This window comes from Leptosomus discolor, chromosome 2 (assembly GCF_034619465.1).
Source record: "Leptosomus discolor isolate bLepDis1 chromosome 2, bLepDis1.hap2, whole genome shotgun sequence".
Lineage (NCBI taxonomy): Eukaryota > Metazoa > Chordata > Aves > Leptosomiformes > Leptosomidae > Leptosomus > Leptosomus discolor.
The window spans coordinates 34,411,411-34,422,123 of NC_141392.1; the positions used below are offsets into that span (position 1 = coordinate 34,411,411).

The 10,713-nt window shown below is 50.6% G+C and overlaps 1 pseudogene; it reads right to left on the reverse strand.

Moving 5' to 3' along the window:
- Positions 1-1,367: 1,367 nt before the first annotated feature.
- LOC147415952 (uncharacterized) lies at positions 1,368-9,789 on the reverse strand (annotated as a pseudogene).
- Between the last annotated feature and the right edge of the window lie 924 nt (positions 9,790-10,713).

Genomic DNA, 10,713 nt, shown 5'->3' on the forward strand with positions numbered 1-10,713 from the left:
TTCTGAAGGGTGTGCCTTCTTCAAACACATCTTCATTAGAAAGATTAAAATTCAGAAGAGAGACAGCATATGTCTTACAGTTATTATTAAAAAAAAAAAAGTCGGGAGAAGCATTACAACTAAGAATCTAAGTTTAATTCTTTATCCAAGTTACATGTTGGCACAAGTGCAAAGGAAAGGGCTCTTGTTTAGGCAGCAAAAAGTATTTGTAGGTGAAAACACTTCTTTGGAGGGTGAAAAATGCGTTTCATCTGTAGAGACTTATTTTCAAACTTGGAAATGAGGGCGTAAAGAATTTTCCTAGGGCAGAAATGTGCACTGGAGGAGCTCTTTTACTCAGGCCACACCGGGCAAACGATTAGAACCATGTTCAGTTTGATGGGGCAGCTTCACAGCAGCATTTCATTTTAATCCATGCTGATATAAACTATGAGAAGAGAATAAGCAGTGTGGTATTTAGGCTTGAAGCATTGAACTTTACTCCCAAATTCTCCTAAGTTTCGAGTAATTCCGGTATGTCCCACAAACATGTTAGATTTTATTTCTGTCCTTTCTGATAGTAAATTACAGGGGAACAGAGGGGCTTAGATGATTTAAATACCACTTACAGCCAAGCAATTAGACACATGTAAATAAGCACGGGGAATTAAGCTCAAGTGGATGTTGTTTTCCTGTCCTAGATGACTCCCAAGTGCTCCTGAGTCTGAGTGTGCTCCTGAGTCTGAGTTCTCCCATTGACACCTGGGTATCTGCTTGGGCTGTGAGTTCTTCTGCTGTAAGGGAAGACCAACGCTCTTCTCTGCCCTTACAAACAACTGTGAAGGATATTAATGAAAATTAGTGTATCAGACCAGACATGATTACACAGATGCACTAACTATATCAAAAGTCACAATATATCATTTATTACCTGGGTGATTATCTTTTTTCAAGATCTCATGTTCCTCAGTGATTATCTCCCCCTGATACTTGGAAAATGAATATGAGAAAATTCTGTGTAACGAAGTGCCATTCCAAAAAGGTCAAAGCCACTTTTGGGGTAATTGCGTGCAGCAAAGCTTCCACAGCTTTCTGGTACAGCAGATTTTATGCTCAAGTAAAGCTCTGGCCATGATTTTGGTGACAGCTGTTATAGTAGTGGCACAAGGTCCTTTCCACTGTTAGTATTCTTTAGAAAGCAGAAAGCAGCAGTCTCTGGTGCCCTTTCTCAAAGGGTGCCTTGCTCATCCCATTACTGGCAGAGGTAAAGTCCCTCTGCAGGGGGAATAGAGTTGACCTTGCCTTGCTACAGCAAGGAGAAAATCACCACTGCTTTGCACCCTCCCAGGATTTTAAAGGAAGACAGCTTCTTTCAAGAATACAAAGACTTATCCTGGTTTGCCTCCAGACCCTGGGAGAGGAGAGGAGCCAAATTTCGGACCGCCATCTCCTAGGCCTTTGATCAAGTCTTGTAAGAGAGCTTTCATGTTTGTCACTTCCTTAGAATCAGAAACGTCAAAGAGAAGACCCAAATCTCTTTATTGCCAAGCAGGAACCAATTTATAAGCAGCTTTTCAATGTCACAGTTATCCAGAGCATTTTCTGCAGTAATAAATTAAACACTGGTAGCGTGGCAATGGCTTTGGTATGAGCAGCAGCAGTTATATACAAGGTAATGTATATGGGCCATGCAGTTAGGGTAATTCTGTCACCCCTTGATGAGTTTTCGACTACATTGTATAGGAGGAACAGAACTGGTGGGAAAGAAGCAGCTGAAACTGAAAAATAAAGGAAATGCCCAGACCCTGTGATAGGTCGGATGAAGACAAAACTGATGGCATTTAAAAAAGTATCATCAGTCACCAGGACACCTTCTTCGTAGGCTCTCTAGCTCCCTGTTTAGGGGAAAAAAAAAAAAAAAAAAAAAGTGATAAAATGCTTAAAATGCCAGACAGTACTGCCCAGTTGTGGTTGTATAAGCAGCTAGGTGTCTGGATACTGCTGAGTGTCTTGTTCCTTGTTCCCCCAGAAATTTAGGGCAACTGAAACCCTTTCTGAAGTGAGGCTGGTAATTTTGCAGAGATTCATGCCCACATTGAACATCCGCGACCCTGAAGACATGCACAGTCCTAGCATACACATGTGCCCCATGTCATCAACGGGACCTCTCCAATGTGAGAAAGCAGAAGGTAGGAATTTGCCATAAGCCACTGAGGTACGTAATGGCTATTTAAAATAAAATATCCTTTCTGGATGGCCTGATCCTGCTGCCATTGCCTTCAATGAGGCTGAATCAGGCAGTTACCATCACTGCCATGTAACTCCTCCCATACAAACCACCCCTCCAGCCATCCTTTGTAAAGCTGCAGTCAAACAATTACCACGTGTTAAAAGTATGTGCAGGAGGGGATGAAATTCTCTTCCTAAACACAGCTTTCCACGCATCCATTTAATTGTCAATGCTGGGGTTTATAGACTCGAAGAGAAAAACAGAATCAAAGTCAAAAGTTTACCTGCCATGGACCTAGGAGGTCTCCTTCACATCCCTGCAACATAAGTCAAGTACTCCTGACTAAGGAAACGATGCCTGTTTTTCAGAATGTCTTCTACTTGCTGTTTTCCAGCACTTTCTAAATACTTCTTCTTTGTTAAAATAAACCTTAAATTAAGCCCCATTCCTCCCTGCTTGCAATTTTAGCACGATGGTATTAACTGTAGAATGAACAAAAAAAGCCCTTCAGCTGCAACTTCAGTATGCCCCGTATCTTGGATTGTTTTTACTTTGAGCTTTTAAGGTCAGAACATGCACTCAGCAATAACCAGCCCCCTTTTTTTTTTTTTCACTAAGAGACTGGAGAGGCTCCTATCTAAAACAAGGGAGTTTTGTGAGCAGGCTGCAAGCTCTGGGGAGGCAAGCCCGTACTTTTAGCTTTGCAGGCGTGAAGCTCTTATAACCTGGGCTTGCATTTCTGGGCTTTGTTAACCCTGGCAGCAAGCGCTGTGGAGATGCAGCCGGTGGTAAGCACGTGAAAGGCCTCACACCCAGTTTCTGCAAATGGCAGTGTCTGTTAATAACCACGCACAGAGCAGAGCTGTGCATCTTCATTTCCTTCTAGGCAGAGCCGGAATACGTACTGGATTGTATGTACAGTCCCAAAAGATTTGTGTGGGGTGACTAATTACTTTCCTCCTTAGAAGTGGGCAGGGAAGCATAATATGTTTGTGATTACAAGGACATAAAAGGAGTGTATGATTATTTTCCATGGGAATCCTTGGGAACAGCGATGCAAGCATCTTAGAGGATGCCTGACTAAGGTGGTGCTCTCTGCAGGACCATTAAACTCTTCTCCCAGCTTCTTTGTCGTGTGCTGCAACTTATCCCCAGCAAAGCTCTCCAGTGGTGCATGGGGTTAACCATGAACTTTCTTTAGCTCTAACTCTCTACCTCGGAGTCCTTCCAGGACACTCATAAGCCATGTGCTATATTTGCCTAGCTGGAGTTGTTATGAGGACATTGACACAAGGGAAAATCTCCGCCTCGAGAAGAGGGTGGACTGGTGCACTGCTACCCTTTGAAATTAAATATTGTTGAGCCATCTATAAAGGACTGTGTGGGTCAGTGTCACTGAGCAGTCCCGAAACCGAGGGCCCGGTTAAGGAGGACACAGGCAGGGTATGTACAACACTCATTACACTCATTTTTCCTGTGCACCATATGCCACTAAATGCGTGACCCAGCTGTGTCCTCATTTCTGTATTTCAAAAGCTTAATTTAACTCCAGAAGCCTTTCCTGATCAAAACTTGTTGGGGGGTTTCTGCCACGGCGGGGCCTGAACTGGGTAAACCTGCAATTACAGCTGCTCAGATACTGAACTAGGACCCCCTACTGACAGCAAGACGCTAGGTAAGAAAAGCAGGTCAAGCCACGAAAACTGGTTTTGCCAAAGTAGTCAACGGTTCATCCTGTCACCTACCGAGGCCGATGAAAGAGCTTTGCAAGAAAGGAGATATGGGTGTTCAGAAGGGATGGTCTCCCATCGGCTGCATGACAAAGGAAGGAACACTGATTATTGAGTGAAGTGTGGGTATCAGAAGGCGACTTTCTTAAAACACACTTAAGGGTTCAAGCCTAATTCAAATAATCCCCAAGGAGGAGAGGAAAAGGTGTGCAAAGCTCCAGTGTTTTTCCCAGATCCATCCACTTCTGTGCTCCCTGAAGTAAAAACAGATTATTTGGCATCTGTTTGTTCAGTTCCCACGAGGCCCTGCAAACAGCTGTATCAAAAATACAGAAACCTCTCAAGGGTGGAAAGGCATCTTGAGAGGAGAGCAGCCCTTCCCTCATTCCAAAAGTACCGCAGCTTTAGGACTAATTCTGAGATTCCTGGTGCATCCATGACACTGGCAGCGTTCGTGCAAACTTAACTTTTTGATCCAATGGGTCAGGGCACGCTCTGAGCCAGGAACGCACAGAAGCAAAGCTCTGCTGGGGAATCGATGGCGATACGTGAAGGTTTTATAGCAGTTTTTCCTTTCAAGCATTCCAACAAAAAAAGGTACTCAAGAATTTCAAGAAGCAGCTGTGCCCCCATCTCTTGGTGAGTCCATGTCAGGAACTCAATTCTAGCGGGACTCCCAAAAACTGTCATCCTACATCACTATGTCTGAAGGAATCGCCCCTGCCAATGTTGCTGTCTCACTAAACCTGCTAATGCCACCCTGCCACCAAGGTGAAATTTGGAGGGGAGGCTGAAGCTTCGAACTCACTACCAGAGCATTTTCCTGCTATCTGCACCACAAAGACAATGTGCCATGTGCTCGTGAGATTACAATTTAGGTTTGTTATCATCCCTTTGTATCAAAAGGAAGTTATGCACACAAAGGAAACACCAAACCATCATGTCAGGAGGGCTACAAATCACATACTGCTGAATATTAGGAGGACATCAGAGTGCCCAGTAGGAAAGCAAGGGTTTTGATAAGCCCCCTTTTCACCACAATCCCCTCATTTCAAGAAACCTTGCCTTTATTTTGGGAGAGGGTGAAGGAGAGCACATGGTTTCATGAATACAGCTACGAATGAAACCAGGTTTGTCCCATACGTGTGACTCATGGCTGACTGCACGTGCTGGTCAACGCCTTCCTGGCTGTTGGGACATTGCTGTTGCCCAGGTGGATCCCGTGGTGTCCAGAAAAGGCTGAGCTCCTGCTCCACCTCTACTTTCAGCTGAAAGCACTGAGCTGCTCCTCTAAAGAGCCATTTATTTTATTTGAACTGGTGAGCACTGGGTTATCTCGGAGATGTCTATTGTCCTTCTCCATTCCTCCCTTCCCCTTCCTCCCCCTGGCCACCAACTCCAGCATGCATGCAGTAGTGAAGAGATCGCATAAGCTTTGTTGCCATTTTCTGTCCTAGTGAAACATGTGGTTACAAAAAACAAGAAATGGAGAAAACAGTAGGATAGTCAGATCTTGGGCAAAGCAGCCCATCTGGCAGTGAGGGTCCCTTTCTGCTTTCCTGCTCTGGTGTTACTGCCCATCAAAAGGACATCCTGGGAAGACTGTGAGGAGCTCTCGACCTCCTCTTCCCCTGGCAAGTGCCTGAAATCCTCCTGACAACTCTCCAAAGCTCATGCCGAAATCCCACTGCTGCTGAAAACCCCTCTGCGTTTCCAAACTCCGTGACCTCCCAAAATGTGTCAACTCTGAAAGCTTTCATGCTGACTGTGAATGTTGCAGATGGTTTCTGTAGCTCTTACATTCTGAGTGGTTATAATGGGGGAAAACACGGATGTAATCATTGCTTTTAAAATATGATTGCTGCTCGAAAGAATTATCGGGGAGGGGGGCAATTGTCTGGAGGATGGCATGATTCAGGACTGCTGACTTCCACTCCTCACTCATTCAAACTCACCGAGTGAGTCAGTGGAAAAGTCATTGAAACTAGCACAGTCAACAAGGTACCGACATTCATATTTAGGTTCCTAAATCAACAGCATGGAAGATTTCAGCTCAAAGCTACAGGTTTTAAAAGCAAGAGTAGGTAAAGGTAGGAGGCTATGTTGCAAGCCTGCAGTAAGTGCCATCCTTAACTCTGCTGCTTCAAATTCCACTGCTTCTCACCCCAAATAAGTGCTAGCTAAAGGTGTAACAGCACTCAGGGAAGTCCGTTTGCAGTCCAAGCAGAAACAAGGTCCATATACCAGATTCTCTGCAATGGCTAAAGCGTTACTCTGCAAAATAAACGTTCCTTTTGAATACAGAATGCAGAATAGTCATAGCATGCAAATCATTAGTATGCAGAAGCTCCTGTCGCGAAGCTCCGCCACCAACGGCTAATTAATTCTAGGTACTGTAACGATCGCATCCCAGGGAAGCGCTATTCTGTGTGTAAGCAGAAGCTCTGTATACAAACAGTACAATGCACAAACAGAAATCGCACCTCTGAGAGCCTTTTCATTCAGAAAAGTCAGTCATCTTGAAAGTGCTACTTGCAAAAACCAGCACGGTAACCTGAATATTAGAAAAATAGAATTCAATTTTTATCAGTACGAAAGTAATAGTAAGAGGGTTGTGCAGTGAGAGAAATCATTTGGAGAATAAATAGCTTAGCAGCTTCCAAATTAGCAGGAGAGTGAAAGCAGAGATCAAATGCGAGATCTTGCAAATCCCCAGGAAATGACTCAAGAAACTAGATCGAGTAAAACTTCAGCTTCCAAGCCTCAGACATGTTCGCTTCTCGCCATTTGGGCAAATATACGCATACACAACACAGGTACATCCAGATCGTAGGGTCAAGCTCTCAAGCATTAATCAGACAGTGATTAACACCCAGTCCTCCTCAGCAGTATATGCATTATAATGGCCTTTTAATTACATGATCGCGCCCTTTCATGTGGCCCTGACTCTCCCCTTATTCTGGTGCTGTAGTACCCAACTGCTAAAGGCCACACTCTCCCCTTCGTTCGCATCGATGCTCCTGCTGACCACAGGGATTTTTGGCATGAAAGATTCTAAGGATGTTAGACGTCTGTGCAATCCCAGCATCGTCTGGAGGGGGGAAAAAAAAAAAAAAGACATAGGATGGGTGGAAGTGTGTCGAGTCATTAAATCTGGTCTTTCATGGTACAGCAGCTGAAGTTGTTCCTGTCATTTCCTTGCCCCCAACTGCTTACTCCTGCCCTGACACTTCCTTTCGCTGCCAGCTCAGCTTTGCCAAGATGCTTATCATGCCATTCAGCAAGATGGATCCTTGAATAACTTTCCAAAATAAAGAGGTATTGGGGGGTATTATTAGCTGGGACCATTTACAGATCCAGCAGTGTAATTCCCCAATAGGGGGATGCGTTAGCACAGCCGAGGGGGCATCAAACTGTGCTTTGCAGAGGAGTGAACGGGTGGGGAGCGGATGGGGAGAGAGGCAGCATTGCCACCCCAATGAGCAAGCCACAGGCTGCCAAGGGGAGGGAAGCGGGCTGGTGCTCTCACATGTTATCTGCTGTTATGGCTAAACCTCTAGCAATGACAAGCACGTAACTCTAATATTGTAATGCCACCAAAGCTGTGGATTCTGGTACCACCTCCAAAGGACACGCTGCTTCTCCCTGGGGGTAACTGCCCATAAAGAAGACCTCAAAGCTTTCATCAGCTCTTGCCTCCGTCACATCACTAGCAGTCCACAGATTTTTCTCCAAGTTTCCACTTCCGTTCCTTGAAAAGAAAATTTACGGCACTTAGAAACTGAAACCCAACACAGCAGAAACACAATTTCCACCCCAAAATCTGAAGACCTCTTCAAGACTAAATCCCATAGACCAGACTTGAAAGATAAACTGGTAAGTGGCTTCCTTAAGAATTGTGGCCATACAGGGTCTGAATATCCCTACAAAGTGAGAGCAGAGATGGGACATCTCCCCACCCATAATGGGAAAGAGATGCTGCAGCTGAGGAGCCTGCGGAGGCTGGAAGGGCAAGGTGATGTGCTTGGGTGGGACAGACAGATTTCTTCTCACAGTATTGCCCGGTCACAGAGGACCTGATGGAGAAAGCAAAATCAAAAATCACTGCTAGTCATTCAACTTCATGGGCCAAACTTCCTTCGCAAAAGTCAGCTTCTGTCACCCACTCCTCTGTGGATCAAGCAAGTTTCCAGAGAAGAAGAAGATGTCACGGTGCAGCTGTGGACACACAAGTTGGGAGAGTGTTTAATGGCTATGGTGCTGTTCATTGTAGCAAAAAAAAACATTTAAACTGACCTTCAAAAAAGGCTATGCGATGCTACCAGCGTGCCTGTGCTCACCCCATAGCGTTGCTGAGCATGGCTTCAAGGGTTCATTTGAGCTCTGCAGAGGGTAAGATGGGGTGGGAAAAACACAAGAGCAGTGAGAAACCCACCTATGTGGGGCAGAGGGGCCCCATCACCTCAGGATGTGGCTCCATGGGGGCAATGCTGCCTCCCTGAGCCCTTCTTCTCCCCACAGCATGTTAAACCTCTCGTTGGCATTGTGCTGACGGCCAACACGAGTGTCATGGGCCTTGTCAGCCATGGCAAGGAGCTGTACCCAGGCGGGCTGGCTTGGGCCGAACTGAACCGAGCCGGGATAGGTTGGGCTGAACCCAGCCCAGCTGGGCAAGACCAGGCTGAGGTGAGCTAGGCCTGGCAGGGCTGAGATGGGCTAGATCGGGCTGAGCGGGGCCTTACTAGGTCAGGCCTGAGCGGGGCTGGGTGAGGCTGAACGCAGCCGAGGCAAGCTGAGGCGAGCCGAGGGTCGAGCCGAGCCGGGCCAAGCCGGACCGAACCGAGCCGAGCGGTGGCGGGCGGGCCGCGGGGGCTGCGGCGCGGGGGGCGGCGCCGGCGGGCGGAGGCGAGCGCGGCGGTGGCCGCACCCCGGGCGCTGCGCCGCGGGGGCTCGGTGGGCCGGGCCGGGGCGGGCCGCGCCGCTGCGGGGGAGGCGCCACTGGCAGGCGCGTCTCCTCCTTCCTCGCCGCCGCCGCCGCGGCTCCCTCCCTTCTTCCCTCCCTCCCGCCCGAGTCCGGCGCTGCCCTGCCCGCTCCTGGCGGCCGCGGCCGCTCGGCAGCGCCGCCGCTTCCTGCCGGGGCTCCCCCCCCGCTCCCTCCCTCCCTCCCCCCCCCACCCCCGCTCCGCCGCCACCCGCGGCGCCCCGCCATGGCGTGAGCGCGGCCATGGGGCTGGCCCGGCGCCGCCGCCTGCCCCCGGGCGCTGCGCCGTTCCCCCGGGCCCGGACCCCGCGCCGCCGCCGCCGCCGCCGCGCCCCGCCGCGCCCCCGCGGCGCGCTGACCGCCGCCTCTCCTCCTCCTCCTCCGCCCCCGGCCGCCGCCGCCCGGCGACGAGCGCGGCCGTAGCACCCCCCCGCCTCCCTCTCCAGCCCCTTCCTCCCCCCGCCGCCGCCCGCGCTCCCGCGCCGTCGGGCCCGGCGCGGCCGCCAGCCCCGGCCCGCCGCGGCGCGGCCTCCCCCGCCATGTGAAGCGCAAGAAGATGCGGAGGCGCAGCCCGGCCGCCCGCGGCGAGGGATGAGCCTAGACGGGGAGAAGATGACCGAAGAAGCCTACCCTGACGAGTGAGCGGGGCCGGGGCCGGGCGGGGGTGGCGGGCGGGCGGCGGCCACCCTTTGTTGCCCCGGCGGGAGCCGGTGCGGATCTCTCACACTCGCCCCTCAGACCTCACACGCACACACACCCCCCCCAGACAGCGGGCGAACAGAGGGACACGGACACGCGCGTACGTGTGCGCGCTGCCAGCCCGCGCATCCGCCATTTCGCGCTCCCCCCCGGGCCGCACTCATTTGCATACCGCCTTTTCATTCATAAAAAGCCCCGGGAGGCGCGGGGACGCCGGGATGGGGGGGGGCGCGGGGGGGCGCACCCCTCGCTGCCACCTTTCCCTGCCGGGGGGTTGAGTGGGGCGTCGGGGCGCCCGGCGGGGGCGGCCGCCTGCGGGGGAAGCGGGGGGGGGGGGGAGCGGCGCGGCGGTGCGCTCCTCTTCCCCCGCCCCGCATCTCCGGGGTTGCGGGGGGAGATTGGGAAGCGGGGGGACGGCGACAGCGACGTCGCGGATCCCCGCCCCGGCCGCCGCCGTTTTGTGAATAGGAGGGCGGCCGCCGCCGCCGTCACATGACGCCGCATTCATAAACCCGCTCACCGGCGGCCTCCCCATTCACCGCCACCCCCCCGCCCCCCCATTCCCCGTACCCACCCCGCGCCGGCGGGCTGCGGGTGCTCGCTGCACCCAACCCCCCGCAAAGGCACCTCCGATCGGGAGCACTCCCCACAAATAAACCCCCCCCACACACCTCGAGAGGCCGCACCGAGGCTTTCAAAATGCCTGACGGTGCTTCCCCCACCCCCCCCCTTTTTTTTAAAAAAAAAAAAAATTTTTCTTTCCCCAAAGTAAAACTGAAAGATCTTAACGGCGAAATGACAGGAAAGGCTTTTACAAGCCGTGCTGGCCCAAACATTGTTCCTGGCTATCTCTTTTTGGGTTTTGACAGTCAAGAGAAATGACTCACTTGCGTGCAGGACTGGTTTTGAGCCAAGCACCATAGGATGTACTGCGCTTTAAAATGAGTGCTCTCAGGGTTTATAAAGCGGCGTCAAAATTGTGTAACTTTTCAGCTCGGTTTTGGAGTCTGAAAAAATCCTAACTGGCGGTGTGTGCTGTGCATACACCTTCCTAACATCAAACTTATTTTGAGGCAATTTACTGGAGAAATGTG